Source organism: Podarcis bocagei, assembly GCF_964188305.1.
Source record: "Podarcis bocagei genome assembly, chromosome: 15".
Lineage (NCBI taxonomy): Eukaryota > Metazoa > Chordata > Lepidosauria > Squamata > Lacertidae > Podarcis > Podarcis bocagei.
Genome location: NC_138141.1, coordinates 24,282,679 through 24,309,077, shown reverse-complemented (window position 1 = coordinate 24,309,077; position 26,399 = coordinate 24,282,679). Strand labels below are relative to the sequence as shown.

Here is a 26,399-nt window from a genome sequence, read left to right as displayed (position 1 = left end):
CTCCCTCTCTCCCTCTCTCTCTTTCCTCCACCCCCACTCCCCCCATATTCCTCATGCCATTGTCCATTCTTATGATGGCAGCCTCTCTTGCTCTTGAATGGAAGTGTCACAGCAGGAGCCCAAAAAGGGGTCCAGGCAGCATTGTCAATGCCACGGTTGCCTATTGTTTCTTCGTCTTTCACTTTGCCGCTTTTCTGAACCTCTTTCTCTACCAGTGGCCCCTGTCAAGGGGAGGTGGTAGCGAAGGAAGGAGAAGATATCTACCAGAGAGTTATTCATCACATAGCTATCTATCTATAGTGCACCGGGTGTCTGATAAACAGCTCCGCAATGCACCCTGCAAAATTAGGAATTATAACGCCGGGGCGGCAGCCGATTCTTTTGCCTTTCTCATTTTTTGTCGCTCACTGCCCGTATGTCAAATGCCGTGGTATCTTGAGAGACTTTTTTGTGTTGGCGATTTGGGAGGGGAGGGTATATATGCATATATGGCTTGCTTTTTATTTTCTGGCCAGCGGTAAGAAATCAGATGCAGCTGCAAAGTGAAAACAGTGATCTGTTCTATAGCAGGCTTAAGAAAACTCTACTGTTGCTCTCTGGTCTCAAAGTCTTGGGAAAGGCAAAACGGAAGGCGTTTTCTGCCCGTCCTTCTGCTTATCTCTTTTTCAGCAGTGATTTCTGAAAGAGGCCAAAGATAGTTTTTCAACTTACGCTTTGCTCGAACGGGAGCTGCGTGTAAAGATGGGCTTTTGTGTCTCAGAGCATTAGGTTTTGCACCGGCAAGTTCAGGGGAGAAGTCTTTCTTTTTTTCCTCTCACAAGAATCCTGGATGGTTGGGGTCATCTGCAAGTAAAATCCGTCTCATTACGCTTGTTTCTGTTTGCAAAGAATAATGTTAGATCTTCAGTTGTCTTCTTATGCGTGAGTCTCAGGCATCTACATCTCATTTAGAAACAGGCTGATATCCAGAACTTTGCAGGGCTTAAATTCCTGGCCTTAGAACTTTTGTTTTAACAGAACTCGGATATTCTTAATACTGTCTCTAAAATGCAGCTTGCTTAAATGCTTTGAAAATTCCAGAACGTTCTACATCCAGTGCTTCTGATTCTGTTTATTTAAATACAACAACCAGTAAATCTGAAGAATGAAAGCTTGGAGGAATCATCTCTGCACTGCTTTAAATTGGATTGTTTTAAAAAAAAATCAGCATTGTTCCAGCCTCCTCTCACTTAAAAGCATGCGCTTTGGATTAAAAATACACCCTTTGTGGGGTCCTATTTTTAGAAGGATCCCTTCTTACGTTACCATTGACAAAAGTATTTTGAGCTCTGTAATTATCTAGAGAAACATTTAAAACCTGTCGAGTGTTTACGCCTTAAATCTTAAGGGTCTTAGTTGCTCTGACTGAGTGCTTAGCATCATTTTAAAACATGCCTAATTTTAGTGGCCTAATGCTTTCATTTTAATAAATGTCATTTAATTCTTAGAGGGTTGGCAGGGGGATCTGCCCACCTCAAGAAAAACCTTCATTCCGGAAATGAATAATTATATACCATGTAATTGACGCCCTCCATTTGATTGTCCTAGAAAGGGAGGGGGGGAAAAGATTTTTCAAATAAATGTTTGGGAATTTATGGAGGAAACCTGGTTTGTTCCCATTGCCTTTTTATCACCAACAGTCTGAAAATTGCAAATTTGTCCTTTTGTGCACCAAACAGATTACTTTAAATAATCTGATAGTTAAATACATTGTCTTGGTTGCTGTTTACATATTAAGTCTTTTTAAAAAGTATGCACTGTTTTTCTCCCCTTGCGAATTGTTGGGTGGTTGTTGGATTGTGCTTTAAATGAAATTTTATGAAGCAACCATGAAAGATTCTGGCCTTCTCTCAAAACAAACTGGCTGCAGTCAAAGTCAGTCTGGGATTACAGTGAGCCATTCCTGTTTCACATCTGCTTTATCAATAGAAGTTGAAATAAGTAAAAGGCAGATATGGACTGGAAAGTGCTAAAGTTTGCTGCTTCTTTGGGGGGAAGGGGAAAAAGGGGAGACACCCCCCCAAAAAACCCCAATAATTCTAAAGAAATACTTCTGCAGTTGGAATTGGTGAGACAACTCTTGATTCATGCATCAATCTGGAGATAATATTGCAATGCAGGATTTTCATGTCTGAAAATTTGGCTTCCTCATAGGGACTGGTGATGGTGGAATTCGGTCACTCAGTTTCACACTTCTCAGATTGTTATATGAACCAAAGTACAGCTGTACTTCAAACTTCAAGGATCTCCAAATTTCTCTATGCATTCCTCTCAGGCATAAAATGTGAATAGCATTACATATGCACGGCTGGGGGTGTGGGGAGAGAATGTAAGGGAAAATAAATTTATTTCAAAGAGAAATTTGCACAAAAATGTTACGAATTTTCATGCAGTCGTAAAATTAAAAAACTGATGTGGAATGGAGGCAAACTGAACTTAAGACTGGAGCAATTGGAAATGGTGAGAAACTGAAAATGGACAGATTTGTCCATTCCCCCCTCCCCCCCCCCCGCTTCCTAGAATTTGGGGGTAAAGTCTGATACCTGTGTAAACATGGAGTCATCTCATTAATGACCACGATGTTTTGCAGAGGTGAAACAAGAAAGAAATGATGCATCTGAATAAAGTTCTTTTTATTTTTGTTGCTGCTCTTGCCATGAAAGCTATTATGCCAAACATTGCTCTTATTTGTCAAATTCTTCAGTTTTACATTCATAAAAAGTGATAGTGTGGGGGCTGGTTCAGGCACTCTTATTGACAAGAGTGCAAGGCCACAGTTTTTGTAGAGTTGTTCCACTTGCATAGCTGTTAAAACAGGAAGAGAAAGTCTCCAACTTCCTGTTTCCATGGATAAGCATTTGAAAGTCTGGGCATGTTTTGTTGAGTCAATTATAGCTAGGGGAAAATATATATATCTTTTTAGACTTGGAAAACAAGGGTGAGGTTTTTACGAGTTCTCACCACTGGCCTGACTTTGCTGTTACTAAGCCCATTTGGGAATTCTCCCATTGACTTGAAACTTGGCCAATATCAAGACATGTTTGATTTTTGCTCTAGGAGTGTATATACAGGAACGTTGCCAGAATGTTGTCTATGTACTTGGATCCAATGTCTGGCGTGTTCTTTGGTAAAGAAAAGTGTATGGGGACCTGATCCAAAGCCAGAGGCGTACTGGCACTGCAGATGGGGCTACTGGCTTAGGTAAAGAGATTTTCCTTATTCAAGTAACTTAAGATTCATTAAAAGCCAGAGCTGGCTCTACCATTAGGCTGGCTGAGACTGCCTACTTTCAGCAGCAAATATTTGTGTACCGTTGAAGCAGGGCTAGGAAACCTCAGACCCAGGGGCCACATGCCTTCCTATCTGGCCCTAAGGTCACACCCTCATTGGCCCTGCTTCACATTGTGCTTTTTTTGCCTAATGTGAATTAACAACAACAATAAACAAAGTGTATATCCTGCCCTTCTTTCCAAAGGAGCCCAGGGCAGCAAACAACAAGGGATTAAACAATAAAAACAATCTTAAAAATGATCCAATAAAGATGAAGACTCGGAAAGATCTCAGCTTAAAAGCCTTGCCAAATGTAACCTTCAACTCTGATAATGTCTTGCTTGTCTGGATGAAGGATGGAGAAGGATGTGTCTGAGTGGGTGTAGAAACTAGCCTAATGTACAGAGGTAAAATTTGCATTCTTCGCTCCACCTGCTTTTACCTCTAGCCCAAGTAGGGTTGCCGCCTTGGGTCAGAAAAAGTGATGGACAGGTCAGGCAAAATACAGGACAGGTCAGGTGGGGCATGGGGAGGGGGCTAAAATTACTTTATCTGGTGCAGAAATGACTTCAAAGCAATCCACTGGACGAACAGACTAGGCCTGTGCAACACCACCCCTTGCTCTCTGATTCCAAAGTCTCCATCTCTGTCTCCAAACCACCCACTTCTGCTTGTCCAAAATACTCTCCCTGGGTTGTGCAAACCTCCTCTCTCGTTTTCCGAGTCTGACCCACCTCACCCCCTCTGCCCACACAAAAACTCTCTTTCCCACACCAGCCAGCCCCCTGCAAAACCCCTCTCTCACTCTCTGACTCCCCCCCTTGCCACTGTAGCAGGCCCGTGCACTGCAACCCCCCTCTTTTGCTCTCTTTGACCCACCCTCTGCCTACGCAAAAACTCTCTCTCAAACTCCTCCTCCCGGCCCACCCCACTCTCTGCCTGCTTCCCATGGGAGCCAGTGTGGTGTAGTGGTTAAGAGCAGTGTACTTGTAATCTGGTGAACCGGGTTCGCTTCCCTGCTCCTCCACATGCACCTGCTGGGTGACCTTGGCCTAGTCACACTTCTCTGAAGTCTCTCAGCCTCACTCACCTCACAGAGTATTTGTTGTGGGGGAGGAAGGGAAAGGAGAATATTAGCTGCTTTGAGACTCCTTAAGGGGCGTGAAAGGCAAGATATCAAGTCCAAACCCTTCTTCTAATTCTCTAAAACTCTTGCACATGAACCCACACTCTTATCCTCATGGACCCACCCTCTGCTCTCAAAAACTCCTGCTCTGGCTCTCACTATCCTACTCCAATAGTTCCAATACCAATAGTTCTGTGGTATTGCTGTCAATCATGAAAGAGGCCTTTCTCTCCAGTAGTTGTTTGCCCGGCTTCAGAAAGTGGAGGTGCCTGGAGGTGAACATCTGAAGAACATTGTAACTGGTGGGCAGGTTTATAGAGAGACCATGGGCCTTCTCTTTAGGTGGTCTCTCTTTAAAAAACAACAACATTTGGATAAAGGTTTGGGGGAAATGAGGTAGCTCTTTTCAAGAGATTCCAATAACTCAAAGAAACATAGGCAATTCAGCTAAAAGAACTGAATCATTACCACCATCATCAATAACAGTATTATCATGAGTAGTAGTAGTAGTATTTACTGCATGGAGCCAAAGACAAAATCTTAAGATTGTAAGAATCTTAAGAAGAACCCTGCTGGATGTGGCTGAAGGCACATCTACTGTAGTCCAGCATCTTATTATTACAGTAGCCTTCCAGATGCCTGTGGGAATCCTGCAAGCAAGACCCAGCACAAAGAGCCCTCTCCCCTCTTGCGATTTCCGACAACTGGTGTTCAGGGACATGCAGCCTTTGGGAGTGAAACACACACACACCCATCCACCATCTAAGGAGGCAAGTGGTATTATCAGAGTTCAAAAGCTTCTGGGTTTGTAAGTGCCACCGGAATTAATGCATTTACTTGTTTAGAAAATTCTCTTCATCGTTCTGCGTTGAAAAGTATCCCAAAGCCATGTATGAAATGGAAATCAATACAATGTATTGCCAGATTAAAATTTACTAAAATACACAGTTCCAAGATCAACAGTGGCACAGCCAGGATTACCCTTCTAAGAAAGCCTGGTGCATGAAAAATGCCATCAACAGATGGCCAAAAAAGTCCTCAATAGACTCCAAGTCTTTCCCAATCTGCATTTGTATTAGAATTGTTTTTAAAGGTGCTGTTATTGTTTCATCCTTTGTTGTTGGCCAACCTGGGCTCCTTCAGAGGGTGGGATATAAATTTAATAAATATGTAAAATTTTAATAAATTCCCTGAAGGGTTGACACCTGACTGATGTCGACTGTAAGGGAGTTTTATAACACTGGGGCAACTGTACTAAGAGCCCTACTCTGTGTCACCTCAGAGCAGACTACAGGGGCCTCCCTGCATAGGTATATTAAGGGGGGGGGGACAATGTCTCAGATACCCTGGTCCCAATTTGTTAAGGGATTTGTAGGCCAATACTAAAACCTGGCCTGGTGTTGTATTGGCAGTCAGTGCAAATCCCTCAGCGCTAATGTGATAAGCTGGTGCGAGGTTATTCCAGTTTGCAGTCTAGCTGCTGTGTTCTACACCAGCAGCAGTTTGTGGACCAAATCTAAGAGTAGCCCCATGCAGAGCGTGTTACAGCAATTGAGCCTTGAAGAAACATTCCAGCCAGGCATAGACACACAAGAAAGACGTCAAACAAGGTCAGTGAGGGATGTTTCCCATAGAAAGAGAATGGGGGAAGAGTGTGCAGCCTAGGAAGTGTCCCAAGGACCAGATGGAGAGGTCTAGAGGGCATTCATGTGGATGACTTTGGACCATGTTTCTAGCTCAAGGCTGCAGGCGTGAGCCCCATCAGTCTAACCTTGGATGGATGCTAATCTTTGAATGCAGGCAGGACTTTTCATTCTCTTGGATGGATGAATCCTGGATGGAAAAGATAGAGGCTATAAAGGAAGTATTCTAGCACTCTCCAAGATACAATTCTATAGGACAAAAGCATGTTGGCTTGGGGCCAAAAAAACAACCATTGTAGGTAAAGATACCTGTGCAGAAAATTTGGAGTAGATTCTGATGAAGCTTATTTTGTCCTCTCTCCCCAAGAGAACGAAAAGTCCTGCAGCATTCAGAGATTAGCAACTTGATTGTAGCCAGTGTGGTGTTGGGGTTAGAATGTAAGACTAAGACCTGTGAGAGATGGGTTTGAATCCCCACTGAAGCTTACTGAGTGTGACCTTGGGCCATTATCACCCTTTGTGGCAGCACATCATATATGAATGATATGTTGTGTGAAGAAGTTCTTCCTAATATCTGGCCCAGGTCTTCTGCTGGTTAGTTTCATTGGATGACCCAGAATTCTGCAGCACCATAAAGGCAACATTTGTTGGATAAAACTAGGTTCTTTATACCATTCCCAATGCTCTCTGCAGCATGTACTTCGGGGGCAGCCTTCCCAAGTATTGCTTTTTGTGGGAAGCTCTGGACAAATTGATTCCATTTTATTCCCAATGTATGACAAGCTTACTGGTAGTGGGGAAGACCCCTATCTGTCTGAGTTTGCCCTTTGTAACTTGGAAAATGTTATGGGTACTCAACTAGAATTATCTTCTGTAGGTCAGGAGTTGACTGCCTTCAGTCCTGCAGATCTCTCCCCCTCCCCTCCAGATCTTGTGGTCAGCATAGCATAGCAGATTTGTCTAATATTATTATTCGTTTGTGCTTGCGATTTAAGAACCTTAAAACTACCTTTCTGGATAAAGCCAAGGTCTAGCATTGCTTGCAAAAAATGCCACCTGCCACAGATGCTTTGGTGGTCTACTGACCCAGGTACACCAATGGACTGCAATCTACTTTCTAGCTGCTCTAGATTAGTAGCCTAGAGGAATCATATTGAACTCTCAGGGTTATAGACAAGACAAGACTTTGAGAATATGAGGGGTTTTTTGTTTTGTTTTTTAAGAAAACTGCTCTGAGTAAGTACAATTCATACTGCTGTTTTTCAGATGAATTCCAATTTGTCCTAATGAGGAAAGGATAAATGATTCCTATGCAGTTCCTTGTAGTGCACCCTCAGTCAATGTGACATTCAGACAGGTAATGGAGGTGGAATGATAGAGCTCTGTACACTAGTTGGCTTGTATTTCCATTTTTCGCCAAAGCGTGCCTCCGCTTCCAAGGCTAGGCGGGTTGTCAATTGCTCCTCTGGTTGCCTTCCTTTTATAAGAGCCAATTTGAAAACCAAACATTTGCAAAATGGGCCATCTGGTTCTTGCTTGTTTGAAAAACGTCATTGAGCTGAGTGGATCTGCTGAGCCTGCCTGCCACAGGCCCTCCTTGTGCCAATGTTTAGAATAAACCAGTGTGGCTGAACACCCCCCGCCCCCAGCAGTGTTGGTTTTCCATAATGTTGTTGTCAGCTGAGTGCACTGTACTCCTACAGGCTGTGATTAGCTGTGGCAGCAACAGAGCAGTGGTGAGTTTGGATGAGATGAACTAGTAAGGCTTCTGGGCAGCTTCTGGGCATGAAATGCGTAGATGAAATAAGTCTCTACCAGGGCCCAGATTTCTATATTTCCTATCGACCACAGATCTAACAAAATACTTTAACCATGAGAAGTCAAACAAAGTCTCCATAGTTAGTGGCAGCATACCTCCAGTTGTGGTGTAGAGGGAGGTTCAAATGGCAAGACAAAGTTATTGCAATGTGCCATGCATTTGAGATTCTCATGCTGCCTGGCTGGTTATTTTTTCAGAGCAGAGAAATGGACTAGAATCAATGGCTATGTTCTGCCACCGCTGCCAGAGGCAGAAATGTTTCTGAATACCTGGAAACCTCAGGAGAGAAGAGTGCCTGTGGATTTCCTAGAGGTACCAAGTTAGCCATTATGAGAACAGGATGTTGCACCCATAGATTACATAATGACTTCCTGAATTTACAATTTGGGTAACAACTGTCTGAAACATGAATTCTTATAACAAATCCTATTTTTGCTCAGAATGCAGGAGTCTGGCTGGCAACAGGTATCTCACCTGTGCAGAACCCATAATGCCAGCATTACACAAGTGCTGCCAGCTTCCAGTTTGCTTCTAGGAAAAATTCAAGAGAATCGTTTTTATCTTGCAAGTCCCTATGCAAAAGGGAAATTCCATTGAAGGAGCATTAAAAGAAAGGAAGTGAAAATAGCACTGCCAATATCATAGCGTTGTTATACAGATTTATGTTGCACGTTTGGAATACTGTGTACAGTTTGGGTCTCCTCACCTCAAAAACGATATTGTAGGGTTGGAAAAGTTTCAGAAAAGGGCCACCAAGATGACCAAGGGGATGAAGTGACTCCCTTAAAAAAGGAAGTTTGCAGCATTTGGGGCATTTTAGTTTTCTTGGGAGAAAAGCAATGACAAACCTAGACAGCATCTTACAAAGCAGAGACATCACCTTGCCAACAAAGGTCCGTATAGTTAAAGCTATGGTTTTCCCAGCAGTGATGTATGGAAGTGAGAACTGGACCATAAAGCAGGCTGATCGCCGAAGAATTGATGCTTTTGAATTATGGTGCTGGAGGAGACTCTTGAGAGTCCCATGGACTGCAAGAAGATCAAACCTATCCATTCTGAAGGAAATCAGCCCTGAGTACTCACTGGAAGGACAGATCCTGAAGCTGAGGCGCCAGTACTATGGCCACCTCATGAGAAGAGAAGACTCCCTGGAAGAGACCCTGATGTTGGGAAAGATTGAGGGCACAAGGAGAAGGGGATGACAGAGGACGAGATGGTTGGACAGTGTTCTCAAAGCTACAGCATGAATTTGACCAAACTGCGGGAGGCAGTGGAAGACAGGAGTGCCTGGTGTGCTCTGGTCCATGGAGTCATGAAGAGTCGGACACAACTAAACGACTAAACAGCAACAACAAGTTCAGGGGAAATGTGAATAAGAGGTGACATGCTAGAGGTGTAACCAATTATGGGTGGCATGGAAAAAGTGGGTAGAGAAAGTTTTTTCTCATTCTCTCATAACAGTAGAACTCATGGATGTCCAATTAAGCTGATTAGATTCCAGGCCCAATTCAAAGTGCTGGTTTTGACCTATAAACCCTTACATGGCTCAGGACCGCAATACCTTAGGGACCGCCTCTTTCCATATGAACCTACTTGGACCCTGAGATCATATTCTGAGGCCCTCCTTCGTGTGCCCCCTCCTCGAGAGTTCCGGAGGGTGGCAACATGAGAATGGGCCTTCTCTGCAGTGGCTCCCCGTCTGTGGAATGCTCTCCCCAGGGAAGTTCGCCTAGCGCCTTCATTATACACCTTTAGGCACCAGGCAAAAACGTTCCTTTTTAATCAGGCGTTTCATTGACCTTATCAACATCCAATACCCTTTTAAAATGTGGCTCCTTTGGGAGGGCTGTTACTGGGTTTTTGTTTTTGTTTTATATATTGTGATCTTTTCTGTGAACCGCCCTGAGACCTCCGGGTATAGGGCACAATATAAATCCAATAAGTAATAAAATAATAAATAATATTGGACAAATCAGGACGGATGCAAGAAAGCGCTTCTTCGTGCATCACATAGTTAGACTACGGAACTCAGTGCCACAGGAAACAGTGATGGCCACCAACCTGGATGACTTTAAAAGAGGAGTGGACACGTTCATGGAAATAAAAAGACTATCAATGGCTACTAGCCTTGATGGCTTTGTTTGGCCTCCACAGTTGGAGGCCATAATGCTTCTGAATACCAGTAGCTGGAAATCACAGCAGGGAGGGAGGGGGCTCTTAGTGCTCGAATCCTGCATACAGCTTTCCCACAGGCATCTGGGTGGCCACCCTGAAAGCACAATGCCAGACCACTGGCCTGATCTAGCAGGCTTTCCCTGTGTTCTTACGTTCCTAACTGCTGCAGCTGGTGCCAGCTGTTGATGTGACTGTGGTATATCCCCTATTAGAAACCCTGACCCTCGTTGGGGGATTGGACCAAGGCAGATGAAAGGGAAAGAGCCATCAATCCATCCATTTTGGTGTCTCTCTCGTATGAGATTATGGTGCATTACGCTGTGTTGGCGAAATGGGACTTCAATATTATGGAATGAAAGTGGTGATGAGGAGGCGCACCTTACAACAAGTATTATAGCATAATGGGATAAGTGCGTAGGAGCGGGGAAAACAGCTGACTGTAATAGATACTTAGTCTCTCCTCCTGCCAATAAATATATAGATGCACGCACATAAACCACTATAGCAGGTGGAGGGAGCCGGAGAACAAGAGCAAAGCAGAGATAATCATAATTTGAGAGCTTGTGAACAAAGATTCAGTTACAGAGGATTTCTCTATATGGTGATAGACGGTAATGGACCTTGGATGTTTGGTGGACTTCAAAGAAGATCTGTGTGCTCCTTTTTCAATTCCAATCCAACTACAGTGGACATTCCAGTCCTATTCTTATCATGGGGTTAAGGAACCTGTGGCCCTGCAGATGTTGGAATCTGACTCTCATCAGCCTCAGGATGCATGGGCAATGCTTAGGGATGATGAGAGATGTTGACCCATCAGCATCTGGTGGCACATTATCCTCAGTCCTGGCCTTACGTTCTTCTGTTGGTGTTGTTTTTAGCCATTTATTACATTTATACCCCACTCCTCCTCCCAAAGAAGCCCAGGGTGGCAAATGCCCACATGTTAAAAGAATACAATTAAAAATGAAATAAAAACCTATTTAAGGCATAATAAAAAATACACAGCTTCACAGCCAATAGTTTCATGCTTGCCAGGAGCAGTATATTTCAGCCATCAAATATCAGAGTACACAAGAAAATTGAAAGTTCCTTCTGAATGATGGAGAGATGCATGGACCTCATGAATGAAGGTGGTCCAGAAACAGGGACCATCATTGAAAACGCGCTGACACTGGTCAATGTTGACTGGGCAGGGACCAATGATTACACCACCAGCATGGTCTCCCCTGACAATTGTAGGAGCCTTTCCTATAACATGTGGCTTGGCTTACTTGTTCAGGTAATCTGTAAGCATGCGCTTTTTAAGCTCTTGCATGTGCTGCATCTGGTCAGGATGTAGGGGCAGGCAAATTAGACAACTTCCTGGGATGCTGGATTTTAGGGACCACTGTCTACAGGGGGTACCTGTAACAGGATCCCTATCAAAGGCAAAAGTACATATGATGTTAATCATGTCTTTTGGCCTGGTGTGTATAGTTTTTCTTGTAGAAACAGCCAGTGAAAGGACTGGATTGGGATCCTTGTAGTGGGGGGAAGACTTCTTCACCCTCTGCTGCATCCCAGACCAGAATGGGCCACCAACAACTGCAATTTGGATGAGGAAAGAAGACCCCATTCTTTCTGTTTATGTTTCCTATAGTGACCTATCTAAATTAGAAATGGAGTTAAGTTTGTCGCTACTCACAAGTCCATTGATTTCACTGGGTCTACTCTGACTGTGACTCTGTACATTGAAAACAGTATCATGCCACTTACAGCTGTCCAATTGAAAGCCCTAGGCCAGGGGTCGGCAACCCGTGGCTCCGGAGCCACATGTGGCTCTTTTACACCTTTGCCGTGGCTCCGGGGCGGATACTAGCGAGGGGAGGCGGTGCATTGTGCGCCCCGACACTCCCCACTGTGGCGGGCGCTGTACTGGCTGTGACGTCGCATGGGGGCGGTGCGTGCGTTAGTCACGCAACGTCCCGACGTCACCTTCCCGCCCGCCCACCCGCTACATTGTAAGGGGCATGTACGCTGGTCACTGCATTGAAAGGGGGCATGTACGCTGGTCACTGTTTTGAAGGGGAGTGAAGAACACACACACACAAAAAGGTAACTTGTTAATTTAACGTTTATTTCTATGAGGAGGAGTAATTCTGAGGGGTCAAACAAATAAATAATAAAAAAGTGACAAAAAGGTTATTTTTATAATGACGAGTTTTGCGGCTCCCAGTTTTTTTTCCTTCGGAAACGGGTCCAAGTGGCTCTTTTTGTCTTAAAGGTTGCAGACCCCTGCCCTTGGCTAACAAATAAGGACTTCCCCAACAGAATCCTGGGAACTATAATTTGCCAAGGGTGCTCAGAGTTGTTAGGAGACCTCTATTCCCTTCAGAGAGCTACAATTCCCAGAGTGGCGTAGCAATCATTCCATCTTCCCAGGGAACTCTGGGAATTGTAGCTCTGTGCACTAAGAAAGGACTGCACCCAAGCTGGGGAGGGGGTTGTTTCCAGGCATATTAAGCACTACAATTTCTGCCTCTTGGTTGCTACTCATGCAAATAGGTTTGAGGTGAGAGTAGGGACTGGTGGAATGGTTGCAGATGATCTATAAATCCCCAAAGGAAAGAACTCAGTTGGAGAATTTTCTCTTTCAAGGGCTGAAGTTCCATAAACATAATTTCAGTGCCCCCTTTCTCTGAGCTTTCCAAAAGTCCCTTTCTTACTGCCCACACTAAGAAACTGTTCAAGGAGGCGAAGGCAGATGGACAGAGAAACTTGCAGACATGGTGGAGAATTTTGCAAAATATCACTGTGTTGGCGTGGGGAATTGATCACTAGTTCATTGTTGGAAATGCTCTGACCATTATCCCTGGCAGAGAAAATGTAGTTCTCTTTTTACTGGTCAACCTGTGTTTTTAAAGGGGATTGAGTTTTGTCCCCTGTGCTGACTTTGATCAAGAAAGTAACGGTTCATCCAATTTTCCTGAAGTTGATGAGTCATGCATTCCTCTGTCCCCATACAATGACTCACTTATCCTTCTCTTCAGGGGTGCTTTGGGAAAAGACTGAGTGAAACAACTCAAGTGAGTCAGCTGGGCAGGGCAGGCAGTTTCAATGGCGATATCTAATAAGCTGCTTCCTCATTTTTCAAAGTGGCGTCAGGATGCTTGTCCATGTCCAGCCCGTAGATGTTTGGCCTGCCTGGTTGGCAACTAGTGGCAGGCAGATTTGTCCATTTTGGTTTTGCTCAGTTTTTCATTTTCCAATCTTCAGTTCAGTTCTCCACATCTTCACATCAGGTTGTGTGTGTGTGTGTGTGTGTGTGTGTGTGTGTGTGTGTGTGTGAGAGAGAGAGAGAGGGGGGGGGAGAGAAAGAGAGACAGAGATAGCCCCCATGAAAATTTATCAGGACTTTAGTGTGAATTTCTTCAAACATAGAAATTTTTGTATGCAATTTCCCTAACTATATTCATTTTTGTATGTTCTTTTTCTCTAATAAATTAAGTTTTGCGCACACTTTACCACATTATACAACTTGGCTGGAGAACTGCATTGCAAAGTTCAGAGTGGGGGGGGGGAGTCTGAGAAGGGTGAATTTTGCAGGACTGTGGTGTTTTGGTTCGCATATTGTTCCAGATAGTGCATATTAGGTAGGTTTGCCTTTAAATGCAAACTGAACTGAATTCCTCCCCCATTCCTAGGACTGAGAAAGATCCTCTGTCTGAAACCCCAGAGAATCACTGCTGGTCATTCTTGACAATACTGTGCTATATGGACAAACAACCTGACAATATAAGGTCTTATATTCAGCCAGCAGTAAAGTCTTACGTATGCTTACTAAGAACTCCCATGGTGTTCAGTGGGGCTTACTCACCAGAAAGTGACCTTAGGCTTGCAGCCTGAAAGGTTTTTGTTGGGTTGGAGAGATCTACTGAAGAACCCCTTCATGTCAAAATGTGGGGAAGCAGGTTCTTCTCACCCACCCACCTTAAAAAATGGGTGACTGTCTTTTTTCATTTTGAAGCCTGCTATGCTGACTCATAGCAAAGATAAAGAAAAAGCCCTCCAGCAGCCTGTTGGAAGTAGAAGAGAAATTTTAGGCAGCCAGACTGTAATTCTATTCAGCCAGGAAATCTGGCTTATGATAAACCTCAATTTGCATGGGGGAAAGAAAAACGGAGCATACTCTTTATAACCATTGTTGGTCCAGATTTTACACCCACATGTGCGGTGCGCATGAACACACAAGCAGAGTGGGGGGAAAACACAGAGCCTGGGAAATATACAGGGGGACCTGCGTTTGTCAAAGTCAGTGCATCACCTGCCAGACTTCAATAAGGATTTATAGCCGCAGAGCATCCAGAAGGTTTTTAACTGCATTTGAACTGATTTGCTTCCCAGAGACGTGGGCTGTTTTGCATTATCGATTCCTCTTGACTTATCCGCTCCAGTCAGTGCTGTTGACCCTGGGCGTGCTGTTGGAGCAGCCGGGTTCTCCCCCAATGTCCTTGTGTTCGGTCGATTCTCATTTGTTCCTTCCTCCATAGACGCCTTTTGTTCTGCCTGGCGATTGCTCTTCCAGGGCCTGGGAGAATTGACCGGGTGTGTCCCAGTCTGGCTTGTCTTCCAGGGTCCTGTGGTCTTCATTAAGGGCAGATGATTTCCCACTCCCCACCCAAGCCTAAAACCAGACAGATGCAGACCTTTGCCCCCTCTTCCTCATTTTTTTTGACACCCCCCCCCCAGGGTTTGCCCTAAGTGTTCTGTAACAGACATAGCACTGGTCGGAAACTGAAGTTGGAAAATAGCAGGATTGGGGGGGGGGTCCCTTAAGTGGAGTAGAAAGAGGCATTTTTTCTAATGGTGCAAGATATTTGGGGCTGTTTGGTAGACTGCAGTGCACTACTGTAAATGGTTGTGGCTAAAATGGTCAGGTAGGCAGTAGTCAGTTTTTTGGGTACAGGGAAAAAAAAAGTTTGTTTGTTCTTCCTTTGCAGAAAATATGGAACATTGTGTGCCCTTCACATGGGGATTTACAAGAAAAGCCCATTTGCCACCTAACTCTGAACAGAAAGATATGCCTGGTGGCTTGTGTAGCTTTGAATTTAGCACATAGGAGGTGTCCTGCCGGATGAGGGTGGTTGCTCATTCAGTCCAGCAGTCCGTCCTCACAGAGACCAACTTGATGCCTGTGAGTTGCCTGCAAGTAGCACCTGGGTGCAACAGCACTGTGCCCACTTGCAATTCCCACTAACTGGTATCCGCAGGGAGTAGGACAGCTTCCCACTTTCTGTGGTTTTGGCAAGGGGAAAGCACACTTGTGAATGGTCCAAAGTGTGACAACTTATCAACTTGCCATGCCCTGGGTGAAAACAGCTGAAAGTTTGCAGAACTTTTCTTTCTGAGTGATTCAAGCAGTCGCAAGAACTGCGCAAGGGAGAGCTGGAAGGGAGCAGAGATGATGCTTCTCTAGCAGCGAGCCTGTTAGGGTTTCCAGGTCTCAGACTTTATCCCTGAGAATCAAGTTTTCATTTCCCATTATTTTTCTTCTGGTGGCTCCCTGTGTCCACTTCCCTGCGAGTATGTGAATCCGCCATTTATTTATTTTTGCATTATCAGTTTCTCCTTTTTACAATTTAAGTTAAATTCTCCATATTTCTACATTAGGTTTTTTTAAAAAAACCATCATGGAAATTCAACAGCATTTTAGTGATAATTTCTCCTAATGGACGCATGTTTGTATGCAGTTGTTCATAGTTTTGCAGAGCAATTTCCCCAAGTATAATGCATTTCTGTTTAATAGTTTCATGCATGTGTGCATTTTTATGCACACTTTAACTTTGTACGTGCTTTTTGGTGCACATTATTCACCTAAAGTACTGCTTTGCAAAATTCAGAGAAGTGTGAATTTCGAGGGATGGCAACTGCACTTCCGCCACTTGAAATTTCCAGTGATGGCAAATGTCCCATTGATTTATTTTCCACTTTCCCCTATGGTTAAAGTATTAAAGACTTAATGATAATTTAAATGGATTAGGGACCCAACCAAAGTTTATTGAGTTTTTTAAACTCATAGTCACAAGAATCCATGAAACCTACACTGGGGAAAATGCCTTTAACCCACCTTGAACTGTGCATTGCAAAATTCAGAGAAGCATGAATTTTGGAGGGTAGCTGTGTTCCAGCTCACATATTGGTTCAGAAAGTGTGAATTAGTTTGGTCTGCCTTTAAAGGCAAACTGAACTGAATTTCTCCTACCCCTACTTGGAAATAAACCCTACTGAATTAAGTGGAACTTCCTCCTGAATAGACCTGTATAGGATTACACTGGGTGACCAAACTACTCTTGCTTCCTCATATGATTTCACCCAGTTCCCCTGTCTGTCACTTAGGCCTGGAGCTCCCTCCTGGCTGAGCTTTTAGCCGGAAATATTTGAAGTGATGCTTGGAGAGGGAGTGAAGATGGAAGAGAAAAATGAGGTATTTTCAGTGAACAGGAAGATCTGAGCAATTAGTTGAGGGGGGTCAGGCAGTGAACATACTGGAAAAGGTGTGGCAGCTTTGCCCAATTTTTTTTACACTCACTTTAATGGAAGTTTCCCATCATATACAAAATAAATGGAGACCCTGAAACCTGTGTCCAGGTGGGCTGCCATGCTGCCACAAGCCTCTCAGTGTTTCAGAGGCTTCATTGAGAAATGGTGCTGATTCCAGCAGCTTCCTGGTGGAATCCATTCATGTAAAGCAAAGGGGGAAGGTATGGGGGACAGTAGTGGCTAATGGGGTGGTGCAGGAAGGGTTGCGTTGCTAACTTGCCTTCCCCATTGTGTGCATCACTGCCGTTTACCAAGTAGGGAGAGTTGGGAGCGAAAGGGGAGTGGTGAGCTTGGTGTAGGCACAGCAATAGGACTGTTGAATTGGTTCTGCTGCTGAGGTTGCACCGCACTGGGCTTCTCCCTCTTCTTGGTAACTGGCAGTGATGTGCAGAATTGGGAATTTGTATCAGCACCACAGGACCGCATTGCCAACTGCTGCCGTTCATGTACCAAGAGTCAGGTTCTTCTTCCGGTAAAGGAGTCGAGAAATCCAAATAAGAGATGGAAGCCCACCCAGGGTATGCTCCAGCCGCCTCGCTCCCCAATATGCCTTGGGGAAAGGGCAGTGTCTTTCTGGCCAGAGGAGGTGGCACTGATGCCCTCAGCCTCAACAGAAACAATGCTTATGCATAGAGAACAAAGGAAATTGCCCGACCTTCATCTCCATCAGAGGTTACCAACAGGGAGTCCAAGGGCACACATAAACCCGCAGGAGTGTCCCTGTTCCCCCTGAAATTTGGCTTGAAAGAAGCATTCTCTTGTAGCCAATAGGATAGATTATGATGTGTGCTTGGCTGCCGGTGTGTGTGTGTTGATGGTGGTGATTTTCCTCAGTTTGCATTTTAACATGAAACCACCCATTTTGGTCCAACCCTGATGATAGCACAAAATCCTTCACTGCACCTATTGATGGCTAGCTTGCTTAACAGGTTCAGCACAGGCCCTATGGTTTGTAGACGCATCCAGCTCCGTCCTCTGATGACTCACCATCACTCCTGCCCTACAGCATCTGCTGCCTGAGGCATCCATCTCATTTTCCCTAATGGTAGGGCCGGCTCCGATTAATTGTGTGTGTGTATGCCGCTTAATTGTAATAAAACTGCAAAGCGGTTTGTAGAAAGAAGAAAATAATAACATTACCAAGTATTTAATAAAGTCACAAATAATTCAATCCAACCACAAGCTAAAACCATATCAATGCATATGTCAATGTTCTACATACCAGGATAGGCTTGCCTCAGCCAAAAATGTTTTAAGCAGGTGCCAACAACAGTATAGCGAAGGCACCTGCACAATGTCAATGGGCAGGGAGTTCCAAAGTGTGGGTGCTCCTGCATGAATAGATTCATTTCTTGCAAATGCATAACGTGCATTAAAAGCTCAAGAGGCCCTGCCTTCCTGTTACATTGCTTTTAACCTCTCATTTCACTATGTCTGCATTTTTAAATAATTAGGAGGGAAAGCAGGGAACACGAGGCAATAGTCTAATGCCATAAACACCAGGGTCATTTTTAGCTTCCCACTTTTTCCTTCCCTATCATTGCTTTTATCCAGTAACATAGTTTCCTTTAATCTCATTTAAGCCAATAACGATGAATCTATCCTATGAAATGGGAAATGTTGGCAAGAGTTTGTTATTTCAAGTGGGGGTTAGCGGGAGAGAAAATTTATGGGACAGAGAGAAAGAGAGAGAGAGAGCTGTGTAGAGTAGACATGCTTGTCACAAATATATGCACGCTCCCCCTGCTGGTGTCATATGGAAACAATTGCAATTAGAAATCTTTTATTTTGGTGCTGCTATGAGCTGAGCAATGCAGCCAGAACACTTGCCCCGTTTGTAAATATATTGAAATGATTACAATTGGAATATCTTCATTTGTACTCCTATGAGACAACAATGGCTTGTCAGGTGAACTCTGCCTCTCTGGACTGTAGGGTGGTAACAGCAAGTGATGAAAGGCACACCACCCCATAAGAAAAAAAGCAAATGAGATCAGGGATGGGGAGCCTATGCACACCCAGATGTTGCTGAACTACAACTCCCAGCATCCCCAGCTATCAGTCATGCTGGCTGACTGGGGCTGATGGGAGTTGGAGTCCTGCAACATCTGGAGGGCCAGAGGTTACACATTCCTACCTTCGATGAAAAGAGGAGGGCAGGGGACTCAAAAGAGACATGAGAAGGGCTTACAGAATTATTCATGGTCTAGAGAAAGTGGATACAGAGAGCTTCTCTCTCCCTCTCCAAGAACTTGGGCTCATCCAAGTTTCCTCCACTGGAGGAAAGTGGAGAGGGAATACCTCCTCACAAGCTTTGCAATGGATCTGTGGAACTCAGGGCCACAAGATGTGAGCTCAAGTAGCCTTGAAAAGGGGTTAAGCAGATGAACGGAGGGTCCATTTGTACATTCTGACTTCTCTCAAGCACCTACTCCTGGCTTTTCTTTTAATAAGAAAGAAATACAAAAGGTAGGTCGCTCAGACCGCTTCCTAAATTTGTAAACTGGGGGGGGGGGTTAGAATTGGGAGGTATTCACTGGATTTTTAAAAATCCTGACAGCTGAGAAGCTGCTGCTTGCTGAGAGGGGGAGAAGCAAGGTGGCAGGGCAGTCGGTGTGGTTCACATGTGCTGGTTGAGCCAATGTGGTACTGCAGTGAGTGCGTTCACACTATGCAGGCCTCTTTGCCACCTCCCATTCCTGGAAGGCAGCAATGAGTCAACTGTCCGGAGGCCAGGTGAGCCCCAGCATGCTGTGTGCGACTCATAATATTATTGTTGTTGTTTTGCTGTTGTTGTTTTTTTTAAAAAAACCCATCAAACATCTAATTCATTGCACCCCCTCTCCCCACACATAGCTATTAACAATGAGTGCCAAGCATCAATACGCAGAGGTTTTGTTTTCTGTAAAAAACAGGGTGCTTTTCCACTGCATTTAGTGACTGTTGTATCTAAGGCGAGGATCAGAAAAGCTGCAAGGTTTCTTGGGTGGGCAGGATTCCTTGAAAGGCAGAAGAGTGGCGGGGCAGCATCTCTCCCTATTGTTATGTCCCATCGAAAGGATTCTGTCTGAGCTCCTAGTCAAGGATTTCAAAGGCCCGGAACCGGCTCGGGTCCCTGAAGGATCAATCGACCTAAACACATCCTTTTTAATGCCCGCCTCTCCTCCCAAGGAGAGACAATCCAGGCCTCTTGCGTAATGCAAAGGGAGAATAAAGCCTTCCGTCAGGAGAAATCGAGGAGGACCATGCCTGGTCACTGAAAGGAAAAGACCACCGTCTGGTACCATGGCAATGGAGCAGGGATTACATTGCGGCAGAAAATAGGTTCCTTTTGATTATTATTCCAGTGCGTCCTTCTCAAGCAGCAGCTAAGCGATGTTGTCACTGAGCCTGATGAGAGGCCCGTTGTAAGGGGGGAAAGGAGGCTCCGAGAGGAGCAGACTGCGTTGCGGTGGAAAAAGAAAATGTTTGGGAGGAGGAGGAGAAGGAGGAGGCTGTTCTGTTTCTAATAGATACTGATGTGCTAGGGTAAAAGACACAACAGCAGATGCCTTTGGGGAAATTGGGAACAGGGGGTTTATCCTGTAGGGAGCTCAGATTCCACAATGAAAGGCGCAAATGAGTGTGTCTGCAGGAGAAAGCCTTGCAGTTGCTGGGTGGTGTTGGAAAGGTTCTCTGTGCATGCTCGGATGAACTCTTTATTTTAACAGTGCAATTGTAAGTCACTTTTGAGGGGCTGTGTAGATTTGACTGTCGAAGGCAGGCACTCTTCCATCCTGTCCTTGCCCCCTTCCAGCCCTTTCCTTCTGCCTCGCACCGATTCCTTCTTTCCTTCACACCGATTTCTCTCATCCTACCCCATTTTTTACCCCGATCAGAAGCCCTTAGGGTGCCTGAGTAATCATCCGTTGTCTTACAAATGGGCAGGGTTGAATGGACATTCAGGAGAAAGACTGCAGCGTTTGGGACGTTTTTGTTCAGTGAAAAGATGACTCAGAGGTGGCATGATGGAGGCTTATAAAAATTATGCATGGCATGGAGAAAGTGGATGGAGGAAAGTTTCTCTTCCACTCTCATGACACAAGAACTCTCGTGGACATCCAATTAAGATGAATGTTGGAACACATTCAGGGCAGATAAAAGGAAGTATTTCTTCACACAATGCATAAACTGTGAAGCTCACTCCCACAGGAGGCAGTGATGGCCAATGACATGGGTGGCTTTAACAGAGGATTGGACAAATTCATGAAAGGGAGGGCAATTAATGGCTACAAGGCGCTGTGGCTTCTGAAGACCAGTTGCTGGAAACCACAGAAGGGGAAAGTGGTCCCATGCTCATGTCCTGCTTACAGGTTTCCCACAGGCATCTGGTTGGCAACTGTGAGGGCAGGATGCCATCCTCATGCACACCCCATAGATCCAGACAAAGCTCATTTTAGACTCTTGGAACAGCCCAAAGTGCCCTTTGTTGACCCACTGTCGAACCAGTGGGCCATAGCAACAGCTATGGGGAGATAAAATTTGCACAGCATTCCTGCACATCTTGAGACAAATTCTGTATGCATGCAAAACTATCAACATTTTCAATGAAGTTATTAAGAACTAGGCCAGGCAGGCAATTGATCTTGCCACTGAAGAATTCTTGCTGTTTTTATAAGAATGGTGACAGCATTGGTTCGGGTCAGGGATGCACAACTTTGTGTTAGCAAGCAGTCTAGATTCTTGAATTTTGACTGCTCCGTCAGCTTCTGATGAGTGATGTCGGTGAACTGGTTTAATCTTCTTAACCCCTGTCTTTGAGGCAGGGGAAACTGTTCCGCATAATCTGTCATACTTTTGGAGTGCTGTTGGCTGATCCTGGCAAGATCTCAGGAACCCTATGATAGGTCACAAAGCAGTGAAGACAACCAGGGTTTTAGAGGATGAAGCAGCTGCACAGGCTACTGGTGTCCCGACCCCATCCCCCCATCCCCAATTTTTGGGATATGACATGGGTTCCAGCAATTTGGAATTAGAATGCTGGATTAAATGGAGGGTCTGGATTAATGATGCAGATGGTGTTGGTCTACAACTCCAATCCTCCCTGACCATTTGAAGTTGAAGTCCAATTCTGAAGGGTCACAACTAGATGGGCCTTTTGCTCTGCTCCAGTAAGACAATCCATACATTCTCATGGGTTGTGCCTTTGCCTTTCTCTATAGCAGGGATGCGGAAACTCAGACTCGGCCCACACCCCTCACTGGGTTGTGTTTCACACCCGTGCTTTTGCCTTATTGAAATGTATCCTTCAGCTTTGATCATGCCTCTTCCTTGTCTGGCTAGAGCAGGGCTTTCCAAACTTGGGTCTCCAGCTGTTTTGGGACTACAACTCCCATCATCCCTAGCTAACAGGACCAGTGGCCAGGGATGGTGGGAACTGTAGTCTGATAACAGCTGGAGGCCCAAGTTTAGGAAACACTGGGCTAGAGTGAGGGATGAGTGAGTGTGTACAGAAACTAGCTTCTGGTACCAAGGTCAAATATAATGGGCTTTTCTTTGTTGTTTTGACCAATATATACATTTTATGTACACTTTTTCTTAGTAAACACTGCTTTTCATTAGAAAAGTGCATTGAAAAAAGTTCAGAGAAGTGTGAAGTTTGAAGAATGGGTGTGGGTTTTCCACAGGCATCTGGATGCTGTCATTGGTCTGATCCTTCAAGCTCTTCTTAAGTTATTATGTTCATTTGGGCTTGTGTCTTTTTTCTGGAAGTACAGATGTTGTTGGTTTGTGCTGAAGTGTGAACGGTGTCAAATTTCTCCTTCATCCCTACCTGCTAATGAGCTTCTCACAGGTATTCATTTGGCCACAACAGGACACCGATGCTGCCATAGATAGCTTATCTAATCCAACAGAGTTGCTCTTATGTTCTTAACAAATCCATCCCTAAAAGAGAGGGACTAGATTTTCAGGAGATTTGTGTCGCTTGTTTTATAACCCAAAAGGTGCTGCTTCAGGAGTGGTGATGGCTGAAAGTTCCACCCCCCTTCTCAAGAGACCCCACTCTTGTAAGGGAAAGGATATATTTCACTACCTATTCACAATCCAACCCTTCCTCATGGCAGAACATGTGCCAAGAAGGGCATGGTGTATGCTGGACATTGCCTTATGGATGGCCTCCTTAAAAGTTGACACCTTGCAGCTGTGAGTTCCATAGATTAATTGCACAATGCACAAAGAAGTATTCCCTTTTGCACTCTGCAAAATCTGTAGGCGTGTCAGAGAATTCCAACAGAAATGGGAACAGGAGCAGAAATCACCAGTCTTCGTTCCACTGAATCCTAGTGGCATTTACTCTTGTTGCTTTATTTCATCTGCAAAATAATATGTCATTGACTACATTCCCCACCCCCATTCGCACAGGGTTTCCTTTGCATTAAAAACAATGGGGTGGGATGACATAACAACAATTTATGTAATTTACTTAATTAATTAAGTACGTTATATATGGTATGTAGTTTTGCCAGAGCAGACGGTGAGATGAGCAACATAGTTTTGGGTGCAAGATGAGGCGCAGTGGAAGGCAAGCGGTGCTGCTTGTGATGAATACGGGGCTGAATGGAACAAAGATCCCAACAAATCATGACTGGCCTTTCCATTAGGCCAAATGTGGCAGCCGCCCAAGATGGCAGATGCTGAGGAGCAGGGAATGGTGGTGAGATGTTGGGAGGACGGAGCTGTGTGGTGGAGGGCTCTGAAACATTGAAGATCTTCAAATAAGTTTTGGCTGCCATTTCAGTATGCTTCTATGTGGGGTATTAAGGAGGGCAGGAGCTTGCTCTTCACCTCAGGCAACAACATGCCTTAGGCTTGACCTGCCCTGAACTATCGCTATGAGAGGTATGGGCATCCCCAGGAATGTGTATGTGTGATGCAAATGCCCCAAATAAATAAATACAGGCTTGTTTTTTTAAAAAGGAAATGGGAATTGAGGTTGCACATATTGTCTCATATTTCATGTTCTCCAAATGGAACAAACACACTTCTTTTTTTCTTCTTTTTTAAAGAAAGCTGAGAATCAGGGTATTTTGGCTTATCTGGGGAAGGGACACCTGCCCTTTTACACACACACACACACACACACACACACACACATACACACACACACACACACACACACAAACAAACAAACACACACACACACACACACACACACTTCATCTAGAGGAACATCCTTTGTTGCCATAGCAACCGTAAGGAGGCCACGTAATTTTGGATTTCCATTTTGACTGACTTTTAACACATTTTTATGATCAATTTGCAAAAGGCAGGAAGTCAATGAATTCCGATTAGGGCAACAAATCAGTGCTGAATTCATTTGAAGTCACAGGCGAAAAAGAAGAGCAGTATGGCAGCTTTGCCACCCAACACTGTCGTGCAAATACAGAACTTGACAGGAAAGGAGCTGGGTTTAAGCCCAGGGCATAGAACCCATCTTCCAGCACAGAGGCAAAGATTAACTAGCAAAGGTTTTGATGAGGAGTAGCTTGGAGGGTTTTTTGGGGGGGGGCATGTGTGCTGTGGTTGGGTCCCCCCATTGTGATTGACTCAATAGACTTTTTTTTAAGCTGCAAAATATTATTATTTTTTAAAAAGATCCTCACTGTGAAGCATGTTCCACAATGACTTGCATAAATGAGATCATGTGATGCACGCATACCTTATGTGTGGCATATGATGGGGTTGTATGTGGAATTGCTCTGTGCATCTCTGTGCTTGAGATTTAATACCTGCATATTTCAATTTACTGATAAATAGTTTGCATTAAAAAAAAATCCTGCTGTTCCTTCAAGGAGCTCAGGATGGTGTACTGTACACCAAGGATAACTAGCATGGTCCATTCCTAATATTGTCAGACAACAGCTCCCATAGGACCCAGAATGGTTGGTGTGGTGATGGGAGTGGTAGCCCAGCATAATCTGACAGTCTCCCCACCTGCTGCAGTAAAATTGCTTTCAGGCAAGTGCTATCGGAACTGCTGCCTCTCAGCCTATCCTGCTTCACAGGATTGTGGTGGTGGTGGGGAAAATGCATGTATGGCACCTGATGGTTCTTGAAGAAAAAGGTGGGCTACAAATGCATCCAACCAACCAACCAACCCTTCAGCTGGAAGGGAAGGATCATCTAGTCCCAACCCCCTGCAATGCAGGAACTTTTAGCCTGACGTGGGGCTCAAACCCACAACCCTGAGATTAAGAGTCTTGTGCTCTACCAGCTGTGCTATCCCTCAGGGCAAGAAAACTATATAGCTTCAGCATGCTTCAGAGGCCATCTCAAGGCCAACCAGGCCAGTCTTGCTTTTGGAGGAGCTGCTCTGTGCCCTTGAAGGCTGCTGCCTTGTTCTGCAGTCATTGGCTCCTAGCATGGTGGCAATTTGGTCTTCTGAATCCAAATAGTCTTCTGAGATAGTAAGGTGGAAATGGAGATTCCTCGTCCAGTTCAGCTTGAGGGAGCTTGAGGGAAGGTCAGACATATAACAGGGCTGCTGTCTTGGTTTTTGCTTGTTTATTTGTTGTTAAGCCACACACTTTTCTGTCACAGGGAACACAGTGGTGCTGTGGTCTAAACCACTGAGCCTCTTGGGCTTGCCGATCAGAAGGTTGCTGATCTGAATCCCCACGATGGGGTGAGCTCCCGTTACTCGGTCCCAGCTCCTGTCAACCTAGCAGTTCAAAAGCACACCAAAAGTGCAAGTAGATAAATAGGTACCACTCCGGCGGGTTGGTAAACTGCGTTTCCGTGTGCTGCTCTGGTTTCAGTGTTCCATTGTGCCAGAAGTGGCTTAGTCATGCTGGCCACATGGCCCGGAAAAATTGTCTGTGGACAAATGCCGGCTCCCTCAGCCTGTAAAGCGAGATGAGCGCCACAACCCCAGAGTCGTCTGTGACTGGACTTAACTGTCAGTGGTCCTTTACCTTTTTTTTAAAAAAAAAACCCACACACCTTTCTGTCCCTGGGAAGAAGGGATTGTATCTTTAAGGCCAACCACTAGGGAAGAAGAAATCTAGACACACAACCAGTTCTGGCTGAATTTTACTCCTAATCATCATCATCCAAAGGAGAAGACAAAGAGGGAGAACCAGCCTCAAGATGCAAACATAGGAACCCTCTGGCTCATAGGCCCTAAGTTGACCCCTCCAAGCCCATTTCTCACTAAACAAACCCACCTGCCCACACACCTGTTGTCATATGTGACATTGGGTGCTGGGCAGATAAGGACCCGACTGCAAAGGAGCAACTAGGAACTTAAAGGGAGCTCCCAAATGCTCCTTTGCGAGTAGGGCGTGTTGCCAGTGCTGTTCAGCTCATTGGCACCGACAGAGAGCCTGTTGCGATCAGCTGTACTCAGGAGTTCCCTGTTGAGAACTCCCTTGTGCAGCCCTGAGAGTTTGTTATCAGTATCACCTGATTGGCACTGAAGGTGAGCCCTCTGAAGGCACACTTTCAATGCCAATCAGCCGTGAGTCTGTCTTTCTCCATTTGCAGACACAGTTTGTATCCAAACTGCCCATGCTAATAGCCATTCCCCACCCCACCCCCTGCAATAGGCTAGTCTGTATAGGACCAGAATAAAAATGTCCATTTGCAAGCACAGTTTGAATTCAAACCACATCTGCAAACATTGGGGGCACGCTGTCAGTGACAATCAGCTGACACAGTACTAGCAGTGACACTCCTTGTAGCTGCTGCTGGACAGCATGGTGGCAAT

The 26,399-nt window shown here is 44.9% G+C and overlaps 1 long non-coding RNA gene across 1 annotated transcript in view; it reads left to right on the top strand.

Moving 5' to 3' along the window:
* Positions 1–26,399, top strand: part of LOC308574712 — a 60,145-nt gene that overhangs the window by 2,631 nt on the left and 31,115 nt on the right. The window lies entirely within an intron of this gene.